This window comes from Tamandua tetradactyla, chromosome 19 (assembly GCF_023851605.1).
Source record: "Tamandua tetradactyla isolate mTamTet1 chromosome 19, mTamTet1.pri, whole genome shotgun sequence".
NCBI lineage: Eukaryota > Metazoa > Chordata > Mammalia > Pilosa > Myrmecophagidae > Tamandua > Tamandua tetradactyla.
The window spans coordinates 53924449-53948479 of record NC_135345.1 but is presented as its reverse complement, the minus strand read 5'-3'; the positions used below and the strand labels follow the sequence as shown (position 1 = coordinate 53948479).

The following is a 24031-nucleotide window of genomic DNA, read 5'->3' as shown; positions in this document are numbered from 1 at the left end:
CCCCATATAGCAACAACTATAGAATACTTTGTCACCGATTGTGCTGACCCATCCAGCTTTGTGGCAGGCACAGGGTCAGAGGTTGTATCACAATCTGGACATATCCTACATGCTGAGCACTGGAAGCATGTGGTTAGTCAGGGAGAAACAAGGTTTAAAATAAACAGAACCAGAAACTATTCTATGGAAAATTCTTCTGGTCATCAGTTGTACAAAAATTGTGAAGAGGGGATTTGAATTTCATTGATGGCTGTTCAAAACAGAAGCCCTCTTCTATCAACAATATACTCAGAAGGATGAAAAAAAAAAGTATACACTCAGTTATGTAGTATATATAATTATAAGTGTTTTTTTTCTTTTTTGGTGAAAATCATGCAAAATATGATTAATTAGAACTCCTATGTTTGTAGGGCATAAACCTGTGGCAGTATTATAAGTATACTTTATGTATGAAGTTGCATGCTATATGTATCCCACTAATTGGTAAAAAAAAATAAATTTTGTTTAACTTGCTAGAGGAAAGACTGATTAGTCTTTCTATTCCCTCTGTAGAAAATGATATTTAAAAATCAATGTCATTTTGGCCATGGGTGGTGTCAAAGGTAGTACAAAATTGTGAAAGTAATTAATGCCACTGAATAGTATACTTGAAACGGTTAAAATGGGAAATGTTATATTGCAGATATGTTACCACAATAAGAATTAAAAAATAATAATTGTCATAAGAAAAGGCAATCAGACTGAGTGCAACAAGAAAAGTAGGAAGCCCAACTCTGCAAGTGAAACCATTGCTCCCCCACTCACTACGTGGGCATGACATACCGGGGTGAATGTCTCCCTGTCAGCAGGGGAGATGACTCCCAGTGATGAGTCTGGCCTTGGCACCGTGGGATCAACAATACCATCCTGACCAAAAGGAGGACAAGACATGTAACTAATGAAGTATCAGTGACTGAGAGAGTTCAAATAGAGTCAAGAGGCTACTCTCGAGGTCAGTCTTATGTAAGCTTCAGTTAGACATTGCCACCTATCATAACTTGGAAAACCCCAACCAAAATCATTCCTGCCAATCCTAAAGAACTCCTAGGGCATTATATAAGTTTCTACAAAGGTTCCATGCACTAAGGTAACTTTCCAGAAACCTACAATCTCCAGATGGGTCCTTGGACCAGATAAGTCCTGAAATGCAGATGGGCCAGCCTCTCCAGAACATCAGATGGTCCCAACTCCCTACCCATATTATCAATAGCCCCTTCCAACCTGAAAAAGTTGGGAAGTTCTCCCAAAAGAGTGGGAGAAAGACCAAAGGTCATGGTGGAGTTATATAGAGAAGGTCAGGTTTAACAAATGAGCATAAGTGCTGAATCATTATATTGATATTTCTTTTAGTTTCCAGCACCTCAGAGCAGCTAGAAGTAAAAACCTAAAATTGTGGAATTATAACCCATACCAAGCTCCAGAAATATGTTCTACAACTAATTGTTACGATGTACTTTGAAATTTATTGCTTTTTTGTATATATATTATTTATCACAAAAAAAAGAAAAAGAAAAATGAGAGAAGGAGGAGTATAACAGAGAAGACAGGATTTAACAAATGAGATGATTGCTGAATCATTATATTGATATTTCTTTTGGTCTCTAGTGTCTTGGAGCAGCTAGAAGAAAAAAAAGAAAAATCATGGAACTGTAACCCATATCAAACTTTTAAAACTGTTGTATAACTACTTGTTAAAATGTACTGGGAAATTTATTGCTTTTTTGCATATGTGTTATATTTCACAATAAAAAAACTTAAAGAGAAAAAAAAAATAGTTACCATGTCCTGAGTGCCTTACTGGGGTAAAGTACTTTATATGTTTAATCTCACTTCATCCTTACAATGGTAGAATGAGTTCTATGCTAGTGTCTCCATTGTATGGATGAGGAATCGAGGCTTACAGAGAAGTTAAGAAATTTGTCCAAATAGCAGGATTTCAGGCCAGATCTGTTTGACTTCACAGCCTGTGACCTTAACGTTGAAAGAATTGTTAGAAACGTCAGAATACTTAGAGATGAGTTGGGGTTTTGCTGTCTCTTCTAGTCTCCTCTAAGGGGGAAAAAGTATATTCCAAAGATGTGGGAGAATTAAGGCAGTTCCCTAGGGGCTGGACTTGGATAGCATGTGTCAGCAAAATGCAGCATAGCTAGATCTTTGAGCAGGCAATTAGAATGGTGGTTGGGAACTTAAGACCTCAGGGATCCCAGGGCTTAACACCCAGCATACCAGACAGGCAAATAGAAAGCTTGGGAGATCTGGTTTAGGTTTGGAATGCCACTGGTATCCCTGATTTGGTCTCCAGTCGATGGACTCATAAATTGAATTATTCACAAACAGAAACTGGTCTTCTGGAGAAATCTTGGAGAAATGCAAAAGCAGAGTCATTTTGCCCATCTCTATGCCTCCATAGCAAGATTTGACTCTAAGAATCTGGGGGTGAGATTCAACTGGATTCTGTACACTCTTCAAGAGTGATAAAACATCCAAGCAGAGATCTAAGGCAGGTGATTTTCATGTTTCTCCCAGCTGAAATGACATAAATTATAACTGAAATCTAAAGTCTGGTCTTTAACTTTGTTCCAACTGTTTGCTTCACCATCTCGAGAAGCCACGAGGTCAGGGAGCCATCAGCCCCACTTCTTGTTTCTACCTTCTCAATCCCTAGAGGCTGTGATATTCACAAATTGTGATATGATTCAGGAGTGGGCTGCCAAGCAGGGTCTGAGTAACTCTTCCTTAAAACATTGGACCTTGGGTATATTTTGGGTGCAGGTGCAGAGGAAATGGTCTTTAAAAGATGACAAATTATTAGGTACATGGTTAAAATGAAGCCAACCAAACTCAAAGGTTCAGATCTTCAACCTGGTTCAATTATAGGTTTGATTTGAATCCTTTAAAGGGGAAGAGGAGTTCATCACTCTCCCCTCACTCCAAAGGGTGGAGTGTCTGCCTGCCTGGTTCCAACTGTCTTTCCTGCTGTTTCTGGCAGCAGGAGCCTTTGCTTGAGTGTTCTCTGACATTACACAATAAAAGTGGTTACTTCAATTTTGGAGTCAGGTGAATGCAGCTCTGAAATATGGCTCTGCTATTTCCTAGTTAAGGGGTACATTGCTAAACATTGCTTCTCAATGGGAATATTAATACCAACCACTTAGGAGTATTGTGGGAATCAAATGCAATAAAATATGTAAAGCACTTAGCAGAGTGTTTAACATGAACTAAGCACTAGTAAACATTAGCTATTGTTTTATAAATTCCTCTCAGATATTTGGAATTGCATACCTGTGAAATGTTATACTGTCTTGACTTTAGAGTGCACAGTATATGATTTAGAGAGGGTGAGGAGAGGAAGAAAAGTATGAGTTATCTCTAACAGGTGCTTTCTGGCACAGGCACTGTATCCGAAGGGGAAAACATTTCAGAAGGCTTAGTGAAGTTCTTGTTCTAGGTTCTAAAAACTTGACAGTGAAGGTCACAGGAGAACTCTTCCTCTTAAAGGGCGAAAGGATTAGAGGGCCCAAGCAGGGACCCCCAAAACAGTGGAAGATGCTGAGGCAAGTACCCAAGGCAAAGGGCCACACCACTCAGGACAGCCAACGTCAAGAGAGTGGGTATTGGGGGTGACAGGGTGCAGGTAATGTTGGTAGGGTGTGGGGAGAGAGAAGGACAGCTGGGCTATGCTACCCATAAAGCTCCTGGGAACAATTTAGGAACAGGTGGCCCTTCTCCCAAACAACATATCTCCTCATCAGTATCCATGATTTGGTGAGTGGAACACAAGCTGGATTTTGCTTCAACTGCTCCCCACCCTTCTTCTCAAATGATCACTGTTGGGATTGAACCATGTCCCCCACAAAATGCATTCTTCACGTCCTAAACCCTAGTACTGTAGGTATAAACACATTTATAAATAGGACCTTTGAAGATGTTAGTTAAGATGTGCCCACACTGAATGAGTGTGGGTCTCAATCCAATATGGTGGTAGTACTTTTGAGCAAAGAAAATTGGACACAGAGGAGAAGCCACAGCGAGTAGCCAGAAGCTGAATGTCAACAGAACCTAAAAGAGAAAGCTGAAAATGGTGACATGTGCATTGACATGTGATAGAAAAGTTAAGGAATCCCCCAAATTGCTGGCCAGCCAGAAGATACCAATCCTGGGAGGAAATAAGTTTTCTAGCCTCATGAGTCAATAAATTCCCATTGCTAAACCAACCCATTATATGATATTTGTTTTAGCAGATGAGAAGTGAAAATGGTCACCAATGAGCAAAATGCAGACTGAACAGCCTTAAGCAGTGGCCCTGAACTAGGGGCAGGTATCTGAGTTTGGAAACAGAACCAAGAATTCAGAACCAGGAAGATAAAGGTAAGTAGTCCACTATCTGTAAAGGGTAGGAGAGGAAGGAGGAAGGACTTGAAAGTGTTGCCCTATGTTTTGCCATCTCTGTGAACCACCACAGCAGATTAGGTTATTGAGGAGCAGAAGCTGAAATGAAAGCTGGGATAGAAGATGTTTATTAGGGACCAGCACCTGTATAATGCAAGGAGGAGGAAGCAGGATCGGGCAGAGAGGGAACCTAACTGTAGTATTGGCCCAACAAAGCCTTGGCTAATATGAGGGTGGGCCTCTAAAGCAAGTATTGCCCATCGGGGGTCCTGAGGTTGGTCAAGACAGTTCAGCCTCCATATCCCCCCTAAATGTGCACTGACCAGAGGATTTATATCCTTGGGTGATGCAGCTTTCTGCAGCAGAAGCAGATCCTAGTGGAATTACCAGCTGCCAGCTGTCTGCTGACCATACCCCCTGCAGCTAAGCAGTAAGCCTTCCCTCTAGGGAAATCTGGGTGGCATATTTTTGTATCTACTACTTCTACTACTATGTTCTTAACATTTTTTAATAGACCCCCCTTCTTATAATTTAAATATTTACCTTCATTCTAAATAAAATTATTGATGAAATCAGTAATTGCTGGATATGTTTTTTCTAATATATATTAAATTAAGTACATTTGTGTTAAAATTAAATTGTTCATCATTATAACACCTTTAAATCACCTTGTGTACTCCAAGTGGTTCGTAAGCCTAAGGAATCAGTGATCCTTCGAGGCTGGATTCTTTGATGGGCAGGGACTTGACATGTAAATGGTTTGGTCTGACCCAATGTCAGGAAATCCTCTTCCATGGGGTTTCTGGAGGAACCATTCATTTGTTCAAGGGTCACTGGGCTAGAAGGGAACTGATTTTTCTTTCATATTCCACTCAGACTCAGCATAAATTATGTTTATCCTTCACTTGTTAATAAAACTACAGCTTGTGTTTAATGTGGATTGATTTAAATAAGAGAATTCAGCAACTTTCCAGATTCACCAACTTCTTCCTGTCTGGTTAAATACTTCCATACTTGATGAAAACGGAGAAAGGAAATGACAAAGGGTTTGGATATTATTCTGAAAGTTATTTGTTTGCTTTAAACATTTTAATAAAATATTTCTCCAGTGTATTTTTCATAACTTCATGGAAAGCAAGAATAATATCTGTGAAAGAGCTGGACAATTCTTTAACTTCAAAGTAAAACTGTAAATCAGTTCTAAGTGGTACCTTGCATTTTTAATTTCAGATGTCCAGTGTTAAAAACATTCCAAAGATTCTCTGATGGTACAATAATCACAGGTGTGCAAATTGATTTCTCTTTTAGAGGAAACGCCTCGTGGGGGACTTGTTAAAAGCATAGCTGCTTTTTAGAGTGGTGCGATGGTAGCTCAGTGGTAGAGTTCTCTCTTGCCATACCGGAGACCCGGATTTGATTCCTGGTGCCTGCCCATGCAAAAAAAAAAAAAAGCATAGGAGCTTTTTAATTGGCCTTCAGACTCTCTGCTGTGTTGTGATCTAACAACATTTTCCTATAATTTATAAACACCAGCTGAATTATTTACAGATGAAACGAAATATTTCTTAGTTGAAAATGGAGATGACTTTAAACCAAACCAAAGATAAAATACAGTTGTTTTTCACATTGAGACATAGTAATCTATGTTCCTCTGATAACTTCTCCTTCATTGTGTCTTCTAATGGACATTAATACCCATGTCCGGGTTTTTTTTGCAATTTCCCCCCAGCTAATTATCAGGAGAGAATAGGAGGAGTTGCTGCAAATATAACCTGACACTCCAACTCATGAGACTTTCTCACAAGGTTGGTACCACCCACTTTGACTGTGGGCTCTATTCTGGTTCTGGAACTTTGGTCTTTAAGCACCTGCTTTCCCTCCCTGGTCTTATCCTATGATAGTGGCAGAATACACTTTTTCACAGAATACACACCTGATCTTTATGTCTCCTACTTTGTTCTCTAGACATAATTTTCTAGAGTGTTGCCAACAGGTTGTTAGTGTCAAAGATAAACTGAGGCATTTAAAAATTTTAAGCTTATTTGGGCAACAAAAGATTTGGGAATTGGGCAAACAAAGTGGTAAGGAACTCTGTGGAACAAAGAAGCTTATTTAGGGCAAATGCACATGTAAGTGAGGAAATGTTCTGATTGGCTGGTGTTCAGTTTCCATTTTTCATGGAGGGGAGGATTCTTACCCAGTGGGGAGCAGATATATATTGATTAGTGTTGTATGCTTGTCCATTCTGATATGCTATTTCTCCTAGACTGAAATTTGTTCATCATCAGGTATTATCTGTAATTCTGTAGAATGCATTCCATTGTTCCATTTTCTCAGAAAGCCCTTGCAGGTCAATCGTTTTTGTCTTTTTGGAAAATCCTTTCTTACCAAGGGATCCCTCCTGGCAATGCCCAATGAAGGTGGTCATATTATTTCACTTAACACTAGTATATAATCTTCAGCCTCCATGGTGATCAGGTGGGCCTGGAATGGCTGGAGCCTCCTGCACTGTCCTCTCTGGACTTGAATGGCCTCATCCATAGGGCCTGATACATAATACAAGAATCCTTTTGTCCTATGTGCGTCATGACATGAAAAAGTTAGGGAACACCACTCAAGACTGAGGTTCAGCATGGCTTTTGGAACTTTCAAGAGTTCCCTAATGACTTTACCTTCAAGCATGTTTGCTTGGCTCTCTCATACTTAGAGAGTAGTCCCCCAGAATAATTGGGCCATTTTTAGAACTGAGACTCGCCAAGTTTACTTCATTCCTCTGGCAGAGACTGACTGGATGTGTGCACAACCTGCTTCCCTTTCCCAAGCTCAGATACAAACTGCATTTCCTAAGGCCCTTTCATCTAGATGGGGGTGTAAGACTAGATCTTGCTGATGGGATAGAAATGAAAGTGATGTGCCACTTCTAGGCTAAGGCCTTTAAGAATTGCGTGCCTTCTTACACTTTCCCCTGACTTCTCTCTCCAAGATGTTCTTGGACACTATGTGTTAAATATAGCAGTTTAGGCCCTGAAATGACTGCATCTTGTACAGCCATCCCATACCTTCTAGTTAACTGAAATGGATTTTGATGTGAGCGGCAAACAAATTTTTTATTGTGTTAAGCCACAAAAAGTCTTGGATTTATCTGTTAAAATAACTGGCATAGTCAAAATACCATAATCAGTTTAATTCCCTTTGTTTTCATGGACATACATGGTAAAGACTTCTCATGTACTTCCTTGTTTCTCTCTTGTTTCCCAACAAGTTGGCTTGTATTTTTAGCCTGTCGACTGATGAGTCCACAAAGATGCCAGTTTTGCTGGCTCTCCTGTCTCTGCCATAGCTACTGTTTTAATTTGCTAAAGTTGACTGAATGCAATATACCAAGAATGGGTTGGCTTTTCCAATAGGGACTTATCAACTTACAAGTTTACAGTACTGAGGCCATCAACAGGCAATGCTCTCTCCCCAGAGACTGGCTAACAGCAATCCTCAGGTCCTCTGACACACAGCCAGGCATATGGACTGCTGGTCTCTCCCTTTTCTCCAAGGTTTCTTTGCTTCCAGCTTCTGACTTCAGCAGCTTCCTCTCTGAGCTTCTGTGTATGTCCTTGTCTCTCAGCTTCTCTGGCTTTCCTCTCTGCTAGTTTCTTTGAATTTCATCTCAGCTTCTCTGGGGCTTTTTTTTCCCCCTGTGTCTTCTATCTTTTATCCTCTTATAAAGAACTCCAGTCAGAGGATTAAGACTCACCTAGAGCATGCCTCAAATGAAATAACTTAATCAAGAGGTCCTATCCACTCTGTTCTCACACAAATCCAAGCACATGCAAAGATGTGCTGTATGCAAGTGTGAACACACAATACACATTGCTTTTGTTCCATATTTTTCACATCCCATAATCACCTTGGCCACAGAGGCTTCTTCAATAAAGGTCTTCATCATACTGATGACTGCAAAGGAGCTGAGGCTAGCCCCAGTCCACAGCACCACAGACAGCCAGCTGGATTAGGTGAACACAAACTCCAAACATGTTTGCAAGTTTCTCCTTTTATTGCACCTCCTTCCCAACCACTGCCCTCGAAGTCTGTCATTTATAAGCCCCCTAAGTTACAGGTTTTTTTGACACGGTGTTTGTCTCCTGAGACCATGAACAGCCCTGGATGATGTGTGAGCCCTGGATCGGCTGAAACGTCCAGCTCCCTCACCACGCTGCCGCTAAGGACCTTCTATGGAATTTACAAGCCTGTCTAACTGTGGCATGGTCATGCTGTGCCAAAACCAAGCTCTGCTGATGGAAGTAAGTTGTACAATCAGGGGCAGCCCACAAAACTCAAGCTACCACCTTGCAAAAGCCTTGCTCCGGCTCAGAGCTTTTAAAAGAGCAATTGTCCCATTAATATGTGGCACTTCCAAAGTACACACAGGGCCACCTGCTTGGCTAGTTGCAAGGGTCTCACCATTCAGCTTGATACTTGTTTAGTCCAGCTCCCTCTACTGGACTATTAGTTACTTTGAAGCTTTCAGTGGCAGATTATGCCGCAGGAGAAAACAAAACATGTTTTGCATGAGGCAGGGAGTAAGGCAGAGAAAGATCCGGAAAATGTGCCTCGTATCTTTACAGTGCACTGTCTTTCTGGTCTCAGGCGCATGGGATGTAGATTATTCCAGGTTCATCCAAAGAGGTTAGCCCACCCCTGTCATTATTCATACCTATCCTCCCAAAATTAACTTAAGCATCAACTGTGTTGAGCTTGGAGGGGGTGCAATAAATAGCACCTTTCTTCCCTGTCACAGAAGTTAGATAATTACAGGTCAAAATGAACATTACTGATAAATACTGGGTTGCAGAATGTAGCTTTAAATCTATCACTAGGCTTTCCAATACCTCCTCCTGTGCTGAACTTACTCACCCAGTTACAAAAAGCACCTTCCTGCAAAAGTCCTCCTCTAAAGTTTGTGGCACACAGGAGAGGAAGAGGAAGGAGCTGAGTCACTCTGTTCCCAATTTTCTCTTCCAAACTCACTATCAGATAAGTCATTCTTCCTCTCCCGGGGAGATGGCAAAGGGGTAGCAAGAGGCCAGCAGGTTACACTCGCGGAGGTCTCATCATATGGGGGGAAACAGAGAGAGAAGGAAGGAAGTGTTACCCAACAGACTCCTCGGAAGTCTCTCTGTACATTCCCATCCCCTCCCCAGTTCCTGGCTAAAGGTCTGGTCTGGGAACTTCCACTGTGGGAAAGCATAAAGCCATCTCATAACCAAGATGCAACTGCTGATAAAATATGAGCTCATGTTCACCTGTTACATATTACACATTGGGGGAGGGGGTTGGTGCAGATTTGCATAGCCTCTTGACCAAAGGACTTATTCAATAAATATGGGTTGGATAATTAATTCACCAATGATATATTTAATTACACAGATCACAGTTGGAGTGGGTTGGACTTTAAACTGAAGTAAGACTAGGGGGCAATGGTGGTTCAGTGGCAGAGTTCTCTCCTGCCATGCCGTGGACTTGGGTTCAATTCCCGATGTCTGCCTATGTAAAAAAAAATAAATTAAAAAAAAAAATGAAGTAAGACAATGGAAAAGAGGTGCTGTAAGATCTGCTGTCTTCTTTCTGAGGTATGTGATGAAGTGGTTAAGATATGGAGGCTAGTCAGGCAGACTGGGTCTGTGACCCACCTCTGCCACTTCTTTGACAAGTTCTGGATATTTTCTGAACCGCGGTTTACTCCTCTGTAATCTGAAGATAATCACTGCACCTATCTCATAGAGCTGGTCAGTGAGCAGTAAATAAAATAAAACATGTAAAATCCTTAGCATAGTATCAGGCACATAGTGACAATTCAATATTTCTTATATAATACTACTGAGAAATATTAAAATATTTGATATGTATTTTAATTGTAGATGTTGTTTTTGATGTTTTTATGAGTAAAGATTCTGGGCAAGTGAAAGCAGCCGGGGGAGCAGACTCTAATAGCTTTTTAGGGACTATATTGAAATGGTAAAGCCCAGGGTTACCCCAGCCTCTGCCAGAGGTCCTGGAATCTCCAGATGTTCACCAAAGGAATGGTTTCCTGCCAAATGAAGACAATGACGTGCCAGTGGGACCAGATAAACTCAAAGGCGCTCAGAGGAAGAATCTCAGTGCTCAGCTGCTAAATCAAGATAGTAAGAAACCTGCAAGCAAACCTCCTGTGCTTACCTGGAGAGTCTGCTCTTGAGCTCTCATTCAAACTCCACTCTACACAGAGGCAGAGAGGGAGGGAGCCAGTCATGCCCGCAGCTGACCAACCCCAGCTGTTCCTCGGTATTTCCTGCCTCCCTCCTGCGGGGGAGACGTGCCCCTGTGGGCCCGTAGCCATCAAAGGTCGCTGGATGGACGCCTTGTTTCTGACTTACCAGCGAAAGCAACCAGCCCTGCTTTCTGTTGTGCGGAGAGAACAGGCCTCTTGGGGACCCTGCACGTGCGGTCAAGAGAGCCAAACGGCTCGTCCACGCCGAGGGACCATGGAGAGTGGCAGAGAACTGCGGAGTCAGGAGTCAGTCGGGGGGAAAGCCCGTGGGCTATTTGCGGCCAGACCCAGGACTGGAGTCAGTGGAGGTTTTGTTTATGTAACATCTGCTGAAGGCCCTTTGGAGAAAATAACCCCGGGTCTGCAGTCCAGGGCTGCAGCGAGCAAGGGGTGCGGCGGCGAGCTTCCTGTTGTTCTTGGCAGGGCGGCAGGGCTGTTTTGGTGGCCCTTCCCTCTCGTAGCTGCTCGTATCCTGGCGCCTCACTTCAGCTGCCTTCCTGTGGGCGGGAACGATCGAAATACAAGAAGCGGGGCGGGCCGAGGAGCTCCCGGGAGACGGGGACTCAGGCACGCGAGCCAAAGGGCTGCCCTCCTGACCCCAGGGCTCCCGGGTCTCTCTGCTGCCTCGGGAGGCCCCGGGCTGTGCCTTCTGCACACTCCCTTAGCAGAGCCGGCCTCGCTCCGGGTTCTAGTGCCCTAGGGGCAGCCAGAGGGTCTGAAATCAGATCCGCCATTTGGTCCTTGCATGATCTTGGCTGAGTTCCTTAATACTTTGAGTTATTACATGCAAAAATGTCTATAAATACATAAGATATAAATAATATGTTCATTTCCTTCCAACCAGACCTATTCAAGGACGTTGAGACTATATGGGGGTTTTTTTTGACATTTTTTATTGTGAACTATAACATATATACAGAAAAGCAATACATTTCAAAGTACATTATAACAAGTAATTATAGAACAGATTTCAGTTTCGTATGGGTTACTGTGCCATAGTTTGAGATTTTCCTTCTAGCTCCTCTAAGACACTGGAGACCAGCAGAAATATCAATATAATGATTCAACAGTCATACTCATTTGTTAAATTCTATCTTCTCGGTTATAACTCCTCCTCCTTTGATCCTTCTTCCAATCTTTAAGGGTATTTGGGCTCTGCCCATTCTAACTTTTCTCAAGTTGGAAAGGGGTGTCGACAGTATAGGATAGGGGGATGGAACAAGTTGATGTTCATAGAGAGGCTGGCCCCTCTGGGTTTCAGGATTTCTGTGGCCTAAGAACCCATCTGGAGGTTGTAGTTTTCTGAAAAGTAATCTTAGTACGTGAAACTTTTGTAGAGAATCTCGGCCAGGGCCCTGGGTGTTCTTTAGGGTTAACTGGAATGGTTTGGGTTGGGGATTGACAAACCAAAGTAATTAGCAATATCTAGCTGAAGCTTGCACAAGAGTAGCCTCTAGAATAGCATCTTGACTCTATTTGAACTCTCTTGCCACTGATACCTTATTTTTTCACATTTCTTTTCCCCCTTCTGGTCAGGAAGGCATTGTTGATCCTATAGTACCAGGGCCAGGCTCATCCCTGGAAGTCATGTTCCATATTGCCAGGGGAACTTTCATCCCTGGATGTCATATGTCCTGCGGGAGGGGAGACGGTAATGATTTCACTTGCAGAATTGGGCTTAAAGAGAGAGGGGGGTCATACCTGAGAAATGAAAGAGGTTTTCTGGAAGGAACTCTTAGGCATAACTGTAGATAGCCGTAGGTTCTCCGCGACAGAAATAAGCGTCACAAAAGCAAGCCTCAAAATCAAGGGCTTGATCTATCAACTTGGAAGTCCCTAATATTTGAGACAGTATCAGGTGTTTCCCTGTGGTAAAGCTTAATGATTCCATATTTTTTTCTCCCGTCCCTTAAGGGGCTTTACCAAAATGTTTTAATTATCTATCCAACATACTCTGGGATGTGTCTGGGTATTATTTGTTTTTTGAAACATAGGTTCCACATGGGAGGGTGAGGGTCATGGCAGCCTTTTTGAAGTTTAAGTAAAATCTACATATAGAAAAATTTACAAATCTGACGTGCAGAACGTGATAAACATATTACCCATGTGTTCACTCATGTAACCACTGCTCAGATTAAGATACAGAAGATTTCCATCACCCCAGAAATTTCCTCATGCCCCTGTCTGGTCAATGACCTGCTCACCCACAACCTACTATCTACTGCCCACCACCACCACCACCCCCCCTGCCCCCTGGTCCCACTACTTCATCCATAATGCCTCCAAGCGAAGCTGTCCAAACATTCACCAGCAGAAGAATGGATAAGCAAACTGTGGTACACTTATGCAACAGAATACTCTGCAGCGATACAAGAATGGAGGACTGCTGCATAGAATCCGTTTTGTGCTTGCCCCCAAGCAGGTTATGGATGAAACAAAGCCACAACAAAGACCCCTGGGTCTCATGGATTCTGAGCTGTGCCGAGCTAGATTGGTTCATTAGGACCAAGGTTAATGAAACCCTCACTTTGAAGGCAAAATTTCACATCTTTAAGGAGCCTTGCCTGACTGCTGATAAACTTCCCACTCGGGGGGTTCTGATGGAGACCGTACCTCATAGCATGAGTGGTTCCCACAAACAGTGAAACCTTGTTAATGTGAAACATCAATTTTTGGAGAAAGAAATGCACTTTGAATATGGTTTCACTGCTGTTTTTATTAAAGAACAATAGGGTCGCGATTTGGCTGAGGAAAACACAGTTGTTTCAAATTAAGTGTAATTTTGAATTAAACCAATATTGGCTTAGCTGGTTTTGCCCAAGATGTTTTTCTATACATCGGATGCCTTACTAAGTCCTAGAAAGACTGTGGTAAATTTCCACACCCATTGCTAGTTGGCCTTACGCTTTTTAAAAATATCAAATGGTAGAGTAAGTTTATTTTTGACAGTTGTGCTGCCAGTTTGGGTTAAGCCATTTAAGAGGGGAAAGGGTTTTTAGTGAAAAAAAAAAAAATATATATATATATATATATATATATGCCCTCCTAGTTCACTCAAATAATAGATTTTAAAGTGAAGACAGATAGAACCAGAGAAGTGAGTTAAGCAGCCAACTGCTCACAATTCTGCAAGATGTGGCATTTCCCAGGCAGTGGATTGAGGTTTCTATTCCCAGAGGTTTCATTCTGGTTTATGCAAGTCTGGTTTTTATTCAGAGGTCTGATGTCCCACTTTGCTTTTGAGTTTTTAAAGGGCTAGAGTCAGCCCTTTGCACTGGAAGGAAATTACAATTACTGTGAGCAGAGGAGCCAAAAAGATGAAGAGGAATAGCCTGTATGCTGACATCAGGGAATCCTGAGTTCAAATTCTGCCTGGCTATATAATCTAGAGCAAGTTACTTAACTTTTCCAGGTTTCATCATTCATAAAACAGGGGATGGTAATGCCTACCCCCAGCGTCTAATGAGTTTTCAGAAATAATATCTGTGAAGTGCTTGGTATATAGAAACTCGTTCATTCAAAAAATAGTTTTTGAATGCCTACTTCATGTCTCTGTTCAATGTCACTCCCTTACCCCAATTCCTTTGCTTTCAGTACTTTTCCCGCCATAATCACCTTCTAATGTACTATATATTTTATTTACCATATACAATTAAGTCTAAATTGCACAATTTTTTCACATTTTAACATATATGAAATCAGAATGTTTTCATTACAGCAATTAATTGGCAGTGATCTCTCTTTCTTTAGTGGTGCATAGAGTAATGATGCAACTTAGATCATTGCCATCTTAGAATTGATAAACTCTGGTGAATATTGTGTTATTATTTCGTCTTGTTATTATCACCAGAATGTCAGCTCCACAAAGGGAAGGGGTCATTTGTTCATTGCTATATTCCAAGGGCCTAGAACAGTGTCTGACGTGTAGTAAATTCCCAATAGACATTTGTTGAATGAATGAATAGATGTTGTGTTTGTTATTAATCAACTAATAATGAAACAAGGGAACTGAAATTAAAAGACAAGATATGGTATTAATAAAGCAGCTTATTTTCATCATTTCCTCTTCTGTTCTATCCCCAGGACACTGGGAAAAGAGCCTAATGAAGAAGCACATTAGCAGCGAGTCACCAGGGCTCATTCTCCAGAGTAAGATAGGTCTCCAGAGAACTATGGGATGGTTAAAAGGAGTCTATCACAGTTAGCTCTGTTCCAGAAACTTCTGTCCATGCTGGCCTCACCATTGGATTACTAATTCACATCATTCACTAGAGATGCTAAAAGGAGTCCAGTCTTGTAGCAAAAGTGGCTGGAGCAGTCCCACCAGTGGACGATGAATCTCTTTAAATGTTCTCTAATGGTCCAGAATCACCTGCTCACAAGGGCAGCCTCCATCTTTCAGTTTTGTTTGGCTCATAATTGCAGTAGGCCCTGTGGGTGGTGACCTGCTGCTCCCGATGTGCGTGGGGGCCCCTGAGGGGTGCAGTGGGGGTGCAGGGTGGTTTCCCTGCCCGTCCGAAGGGGCTGCCTCAGCATTCATTACTGACAGCCTCAGGGCAGGACTCACACCAGGCCGAGGTGTGTGTGGATGGGAATATTTAATTTCCTCGTTAGACAAGTCCTTTGCTCTGTTTCATATTAGCTGAAGTTTACCAATCCAACCACAGACTGCTTTATTGTTTTGCTGCCGTTTCAGGGGACAAATCTTATATTGTGCCTCCCCTTGTCAGTCCTCAGAAAGGGATCGAAGGGTCAGGGAGTCAGGAAAACCAATTGTGGGGACGAGTAAAACTTCCCACAGAAGCAAGTCTCCTTGATTCTGCAGCTTCAAGTTGCTGGACTTTGTTCTTCTGGTTTCTCTCATCATCATGATCGACTTATCTGTGGGGAAATGCCTCTGGCCCGAGGTACTTCTGAGTGCCCACAAAATCGTTTTACTTTCTCCAGTAGTAGAAAAAAAGGAGAGAACATTTTGTGTTGATAAAAAAAGTTTCATTTTTTCCCTCACATCAGAAAAATATAGAACTTATGAAAATCGACCGGACTTTGCCTAAAACAGAGAAAAAGAAGTTGAAGTGGTTAGTTGCATAAAAAATAATTTTTAATATTGATATAATTATGGAGGGAAGAGCCTGCAAAAGAAAAAGTGCCAAAGGCCACAAAAGTTGTACTGCAGCTCTGCTTGTTACCAGATGAGAAATGTGACCTTGTTAATGACAGCCTGGTGGACTGTCACTCAGCGCCCTGGCAAACAGCTAAAAGAATTTTTAAGGGAGTGGGCAGGATAGGACTAAAATTTCTTAATGCCACTCACTGGCATTTTAGGTACATTATTTCACTGAAGCCCCCTAACTATCCTGGAGAAGCCACATAATACCCCTATTTTATAGAGTTTAAGGAAATGCTATCCAGCCTCCCAACACTTTTCTCTTCGTGCATATCCCTTTCTTAAGAAAACTTTAACCCACATGTTAATTCATCCCTTCCAATGAACTCATCCAAATATTGTTTTGGAATTTTTTATTTTAATATCCTTCCATTTTTGATCTCCAAATTAAACCCAGAAAGATGGCTTTTGACAGTTAGAAACTTGATTTAGGATCGAAAAAAGTTTTGATTGAATTCTGAAGCGTGTGAGTCCTGGGATCTTGGGGTACTTGATGTCCTAAGGCAGATTGCCTTGAGAAATATGAGGTTTTTTCTTATTTTTTTTGGAAAATGTGTTCAAATGTCCCAAAGTAGTTTAAGAAACAGTTTCCCAATCAGATTTTGGTTGTGTTGGTCCCTGCGCAAACACCCACCCAGTCCTCAGAATGTGGCCTATGGGCCATCCAATTAGGAAAAGCAGAAAACAAACCTTGTCTGTTCAAGCTGCAAAATCTGGTCCTAGAAAAAAAGCTAGTGCAGGTTCAGAAGCTCTTGATTTTTGGTTGGACAACCTGGTTCACTCACTTAGTCACTGACTTTGAGTGCCTGCTGTGTTGGGTGTTGGGCGCACTGAACTGGAAGCTGGGGGTTCAAGCATAAATGGGACGTGGCACTGACTCTCACATCTAATGGGGTCAACCACCCTGGTCCAGGCCACTTTCACCCCCTGCCTGGATTGTCACAGAAACCTCCTAACTGGTCTCCCTGCACCCATCCTTTGTCCTCTCTCCTCACAGCAGCCAAAGGGATCCTGTTAATACATATGTCAGATCCTGTTCCTCCTCTGCTCAGCACCCTTCAGTGGCTCCCCACCTTGCTCAAAGTGAAAGCCACAGTTCACACTATGACCACAAGACCTCTGTTACTCCTCTCTGACCCCATCACCTGCCTCTCTTCCCCTTGCCTATTCTGCTGCAGCCACACTGTTCTTCTTGGTTTTGTTAAATCAGGCCAAGACCACTCCCAATCAAAGGCTTTGCATCTGCTATTCCTTCTGCCTGGAATGCTTGTCCCCCAGGTGGCTCGCTCCTCACCTCCTTCAAGTATCACTCAAATGTCATCTCAGTATTGCCTTCCCTGACCAACCAACTGAACATCACTGCTCCTACTCCAAGCTGCTGTGTGCTTCTTCCCTGGATGATTTTATTCTATTGTACTTAGCATCATCTACCTAGTCTATGTATTTTACTTAATTTTTTAAATTGTCTGTCTTCTCCTTGCTTCTTAAGGGTAAATATTTTGTCTGTTTCGTTCCCAACTATATATATCCCTACTGCTTAGGATAGTGCTAAGCACACTGTAGTTGCTCAAGAAAAATATTATGAATGAATAAATGTGACTCAGTGAGACTGAATGTCGTGCAAAACAAGCAAACAAATGCTACACAGGTATGTGCCAGGTTTTTTGAGAGTACGGAGTACAGAGGAGGAAGCTTATGAAAAACAGGAAAACTGACTCAAAGAGGTAGATTTAAGTTTAATCTCAAAGACTAAGTAGTACTTAGCCAGGAAAAGACACTCAGGTAGAGGGAACAGTGTGAGTGGAAAAAATGTGCCTATTTGGTGACTGTGATTACCAAATGCATGTATATGACTGTGGCATGGGATGTAGTGAAAAGAGAGTGGCATGAAATTAGTTGGAAATGTAAACTGATTGTAGCTTTTTTCAAGCCAGGGAGTTTTGATTTCATTCTTTGCTTGATGGAGCTATTGAAGGATATTAAGCAGAAGAGAAGTGCAATAGAATTTATGTTTTAAGAAGATAATTCTGTAAATAATTGTGAGGAAGCTGGGAATTGGAGGTGGGGAGGCCAGCTTAAGAGGCTGCTGCAATAGAACCGCTGAAAGTTGGCCAAGCTTGTAGACATGGCTATAACAAGGAGAGGATAGATTTAGGGGTCATTGGGGTCGTGAACTATAAGAGATTTGATGACTCATGATGAGGAGAGATGCTTAGGAAGAAGAAAACTAGAATGACTCCCCCATGTGTCTTTGGAAAAACTTAGGCATATGTTTTATTTTATCCAACAAATAATTAGTAAAAACCTCCTATGTACCAGATACTAACTTAGGTGCTGGGAATAAGGCTTTGAACAAAATAGAAAAAGGCTTAATTTCAGGGAGCTTACATTCTAGTGCAGGAGACCATTAGTAAATACATTTAAAAAGAGGTAATATAATTTCAGGTTGTGATTAGCCTTCTGAAGACAAAGCATGGTAAAAGGAGCACTGTGTTTATGTAACACAAGGGTTAGGGAATGATTTTCTGAGGAAGTGATATTAGAACAGAGACTAAAGAAGAAAGTCATGGAAAGATCTGGGAAGGTAGATATCCATGCGGAGGGAATAGTGCCAAAAAGAATCTGAAATTAAATAAGGGAGACTTGTTTGGCAAACAATGAGAAGGTCAGTGTGGCTGAAACTCAGTAAGAGAAGTAATGGGATGGAGAACGGTAGGAAGGGACTAGATTCTTACAGCTTTGTCCACCATAAATGGTGAGTGTAGATGGGAAGTGTTTGAATGGATATGAGCAAGGAAGAGACATAGTCTTACTTATGTCTTGTTTTGTTTTAATCATTCTGATTGTGATGTGGCAATGAATTTCAGAGACCCAAGAATGAAAACAGTAATCCAGACAAAAGCAAATGGTAGCTGGGACTTGGGTAGCAGCAATGAAAATGCTGAGAAGTGGGTGGATGTTCTATATTTTTTGAAGGTAGAAAAACCAAGACTTGCTAATGAGTTGGATGTGGGGCAAAACAAATCAAGAATCACTCCTAGGATCTTTGCCTAAGAAAATATTTAAATATTGGTGTCTTTTACTGAGGTTGACAAATGTTGGGTAGGAATATGTTTTAAGGATTTGGAAAAGGGAATCAAAGGTTCTATTTGATACATATTATGTTTGGAAAACATTTTAGACATACAAAAAGAAATATAGGGAGGCAGCTGTATATACAACTCTGAACCTCATAGAGAAGGTTTGATTGAGATATAAATTTGACATTCATCAGTATACAGATGATAATTGGCTCAGGGATTGAATGATATCACCCAGGTTGCTGAATATAGATAGAATAGTACAGGCAGTCAAGGACTGACCATTGCCATTCCAAGATGTAGCAGTTGAGTAGAGAGGGATGAGCAGCCAGTGATGAAGACTGAGAAGGAGCTGCTGGTGGGGTAGAAGAAAATTGAAGGAGGTGGTGTCCCAATAACAAGGCAGAACTTGTTTCAAGAAGGAGAAAGTGTTCTTCTGTGTCAAATACTGCTGAGAAGTCCAGTAAGTTGAGACCTGATAATTGACCATTGGACATGGCAAGACAGAGATTGTTGGTAGCCTTGACAAAAGCTGCTTAGGCAGAGCGGTGGTGACAAAGCATAATAGTGACTGGGAGGCAGATGAAGATAAAGACTTGTTATTGGGTTTAATTGTGTCTTCCACTTAAGTATATTGAAGTCCTAATCCTCGGTACTGGTGAATATGACCTTATTTGGAAATAGGGTCATGGCAGATGGAATTAGCTAAGACAAGACCATACTGGGCAGGGGGAGTCCCTAATCCAATATGACTGGGAGAAGAGATACAGAAAGAAGATGGCCACATGACAATAGAGGCAGAGATAGAAGTGCTGTAGCTGCAAGCCAAAGAACTCCAAGGATTGCCAGAAAACCATCAGAAACTAAGAAAAGGTAAGGAAGGATTCTCCCCTACAAATTTCAAAGAAAGCGTGACTCATGCTGGCACGCTTATTTCAAACATCTAGCCTCCAGAACTGTGAGATAATGCATTTCTGTGACTTTAAGCTACTCAGTTCGTAGTACTTTGTTACAGCAGCTCTAGGTAACTAATACAGAACTACCGACAACTTTCAAATATCTTTGCTTTCATTGGGTATAGAGAGATGAGGTGAGAGCTGGAGGGGTTCAAGAGATGAAGGGGATTTAATTTTGTTTTTAGAGCATGCTTATGGGCAAATGGCAATTATTCAGTAGACATGAAAATTAAGCAGGAAAAAGAGGGGTGTATAGTATGAGTTAAACCCTTGAGCAAGCAAGAATTATGGGATACTGTGCACAAGTAGAGGGGTTGGACTTAGGAGCAAGGATGGTGTGCTGGTTTGAAAGGATGTATGTACCCTAGAAAAGCCATGTTTTAATCCTAATCCCATTTTGTAAAGGCAGCCGTTTCTTCTAATTCCTATTTCAGTATTGTATGTTTAAAACTGTAATGAGATCATCTCCCTGGAGATGTGACTCAATCAAGAGTGGTTGTTAGGTTGGAATAGGTGGAGATGTGTCTCCACCCATTCAGGTGGGTCTTGATTAGTTTACTAGAATCCTATAAAAGAGAATGACAAGAGAGAAAGCCAGGAGATTCTGAGAGAGCAGAGAATGACATAGCCACAAGAAGCAAAGAGTCCATCAGCCAGTGACCTTTGGAGATGAAGAAGGAAAATGCCTCCCAGGGAGTTTCATTAAACAGGAAGCCAGGAGAGAAAGCTAGCCAATGATGCCACGCTCGCCATATGACATTCCAGTCAAGAGAGAAACCCTGATCATGTTTGTCATATGCCTTTCCACTTGAGAGAGAAACCCTAAACTTCGTCGGCCTTCTTGAACCAAGGTATCTCTCCCTGGATGCCTTAGATTGGACATTTCTATAAACTTGCTTTAATCGGAACATTTTCTTGGCCTTAGAACTATAAACTAGCAACTTACTAAATTTCCCTTTTTAAAAGCCATTCTGTTTCTTGTGTATTGCATTTCAGCAGCTAGCAAACTAGAAAAGATGGTCCCACTCATAGTAAGTGAAAGAAAGGCAAAGTGTAGGGGCACAGATGCAGATGGCATGGTAGGAAAAGAGGAAGAGTCCAGTCTGATTATTTCTATTTTCTTAGCAAAATATTTACCTGAGAGTGAGGAAAGAGAAGGGGTGTTAGAAGTTTGAGAAAGGGGGGAGAAGCTATGAAGTAGTAGTGAAAGATCTGGGGCAGTCAAGATGACTGGGGAGATGTATTAGAATTATCAGGCAGTGGCCAGTGCCCACCTGAGCTACATGGCCCTTAATGGACAGTGAGAGGGGTCTTCCTGGTAGTGTGTTTTTCTCCAGCCATTTAGCCAGGTGGGTGCAGATGTGAAGTAAACAGAGAGAATTGTTTATAAATGATAATGCTTTGGTGTAGGGTTCTGAACTATGGGTTCAGAAGATGAAGAGTTCAGCTTAGGATATGTTGCACTTGAAATACCCAAAGAGATCCAGGGGAAGCTGGCTGGTAGAGAGCTAGAAGTGAGGAGTCTAGCTATAAATAGAATTTACCAATCACTCATTTATTCAACAGATGTTTACTGAGTATGCACTATGGGCCATACACTCTCCTAAACAGTGGGATACAGCAGTGAACAAAAGAAAAAAGTCTCTTCTCTCATGTAGAGATTGTATGCTGGTGAGAAAAGTCATCATGTATAGCTCAAATATTTCCAAAGAGGGAAAGATGCAAGATGGTCCTCTGGGATGTAAGTAGAAAATATCTGAACTTCCACTTATATTTTGCTCTTCTTTGATATTTGTTTTATGTATGTTATTGATTTTACAAGATACAGCAATATGTGCACATAATTGCTAGTAAATAAGTATATGGTTGAGATGTATACTCACAAAGTATGAACTGATGATGGTGCTTGATGTCAAACATTTGGAAATCACTAGCCATGTTTGAAATAGAAGAGGAAAACTGACACTGTCAAAGATGTCTATAAGGAATTAGATTATCTCATTGCCCAGCAAAGAATTACCCATCCCATCTTGGGAGTTAAAATTCCTAAGTGATGAGCATCCCTATGTATATTCCAGAAATGGGACAAAATAAAAATATCAGGAAAAACTTTAGTATGTTTGTACTGTCAAAAACAGAGTAGGCTGCAACATGACAAGGTGGAGACCAAAGCCAAGGCAAGACAATTGTTGGTGAGGCAGGCTATGGAGGGAGGTCCTCACTGAGGACCCACCCATTTTGTAGAGAAAATTGAGCCACACAGCCCTCAAGTGCCGTGTAACTCTGAGCAAATATGAATATACGAACAATGGGCTGTGACTTGGAATCATAATCTCTTTATGCAAGAAGCTGGACTAAGGAAGGGTGAATCATAGCCTTGCATCAATAAACAGAGGGACAATGGTCTGTCCAGATAGTAGTAAAGGGAGAGCTAGAGAATCTGTCAGCATTTCCAGCTTGTTTCATAGGAGAGGATGCCTGGGAAGCAGATGTAGACATTTCGGTTTCTGTGGTTGGTATTTTCCTGTAGTGGAAAAGAGTGACTCACCAGGTCTTTAGAGTCTGATGAAAATCATCAGCTCAGAACTTAGTGGAAAGTTAATCCATGTATCGTTGTCTCCAGTTACATTCACAATTTGCAGGTAAGGTAACAAACTCAGAAAGGCTAAGTAAGTTGCCTGAGTTGCCCAGCTGCTAAATGATGGAGTTAATTCCAAGTCAGGGCTGTCCAGTATAAAACCCCATATGCCCTCTGCTACATGGTAAAATTCAGAAATGTCTTAGGAAAAACACAAAGGACTGTGGATAATCAAAGAAATAAGAATGCATTCCTGAGGACTCAGGTCAGGATCCTATAAGAAAGAGAACCAAGAATAAAGCAGTTTAAAGAAGATGGAATGGGTGGGCCATAGTGGCTCACTAGGTAAAGTTCTCGCCTGCTATGCTGGACACCTGGGTTCATTTCCCAGTGCCTGCCCATGCAAAAAAGGAAAATGGAAGATTTTTTCTCTCTCACATGATTGAGCAAAGGCAGTCTGCACTGACATGAGCGCTCCATTGTGTGGGGGACCAGGCTCCTCTAATTCTTGACTCTGCCATTCATACAGTATTGCCTTTATCTGCATATGACTTGAGATTGTGCCACTCTCTACCACGTCCACTAGGTCTGCCTTTCGCCCAGCAGGAAGGAGAAGGGCAGACGCCTTTCTTCCTTTGAGGTGCACGTACTACTGCCACTCACAGACCACAGGCCAGAGCTGACCAGGGAGCCACACCCAGCCAGAAGGGACACAGGGAAATGTTCTCAATCCAGGCTGCCACGTGCCCAGCTGAAATTCAGAGATTCTCATTCTAAAACAAGAAAGAGAGAATGGATAGTGCTACGCAACCAGCAGCCTCGGCTACGTAAAATTATATGTTAGAAGAACAAGAAAAGAAATGCCTGGAGGAAGTACTTAGACTATTCTAAAGCTCAGGGAGGGAGGGCACTGCAATTATGGGAAGCAACTTGGGCAAATGCAAGCACTTCCAGCCGAGTTTGGCTGAAAAAGTGTTGTAGTACCTGCAAGGGAGCTATAAGAAACAAGGCTGAACTTTTTTTTTTTCTTGGCTGCCACGTGAGGAATTTATACTGACCTAGGTGGCCAAGAGAAAATGATTACAGGTTTATAAGCAGAAAAATCTTTATGATTACAGTTGTGCTTTGCAGAGATTGTTCTGACAGTTGTATATATAGTGCGGATGGAGTATGGCAAGATAGAATAGCTGGGTGGGATAGTGGGAAAACCCGGGACTGGAGCTCAGATGGCCTGCGTGCAATTACCAGCTCTGCCACTAATCGACTGTTGCATGGTGCTTCAGGGTACAGGCTCTGCGGTCAGTCTCCCTGCATTCAAACCTCAGTGCCACACCTCGTAGACAGGTGTAAAAAATGAAATGACCATGGAGGGTGCCTGGCACATGCCAGGAGCCACACTCAGCAGATGCTAACTTGGCTGTTAACTTGAAAACGCCTTTTCTCAGGGTGCCTGTTTCCTTGGTGAAATGTAAAAGTTCAGTAAGTTGATTTCTAAAGACAGTTTCAACTCTGGAGTTTCTT

At 41.9% G+C, this 24031-nt stretch overlaps 2 long non-coding RNA genes across 4 annotated transcripts in view; one reads left to right on the top strand and one right to left on the bottom strand.

The window, feature by feature from the left end:
• The window catches only part of LOC143663249 (uncharacterized), a 30662-nt gene extending 19258 nt beyond the window's left edge, over positions 1-11404 (bottom strand). The window contains exons 1-2 of one of the 2 annotated variants that reach the window (XR_013165888.1): positions 10836-11387; positions 5640-5855 (exon numbers count right to left, since the gene is read on the bottom strand). This is a non-coding gene — a long non-coding RNA (uncharacterized LOC143663249). Of the gene's footprint in view, positions 1-5626; positions 5856-10835 lie in introns of those variants that run through there. The other variant, XR_013165887.1, reaches the window with a different exon arrangement.
• On the top strand, positions 10928-21652 carry LOC143663250 (uncharacterized). 2 transcript variants are annotated; one of them, XR_013165889.1, is made up of 3 exons: positions 10928-11027; positions 14813-14878; positions 21499-21652. It is a non-coding gene; the product is annotated as an uncharacterized LOC143663250 (long non-coding RNA). The 2 variants fall into 2 exon arrangements; XR_013165890.1 differs by lacking the exon at positions 21499-21652 and adding an exon at positions 15460-16437.
• Positions 21653-24031: the final 2379 nt, after the last annotated feature.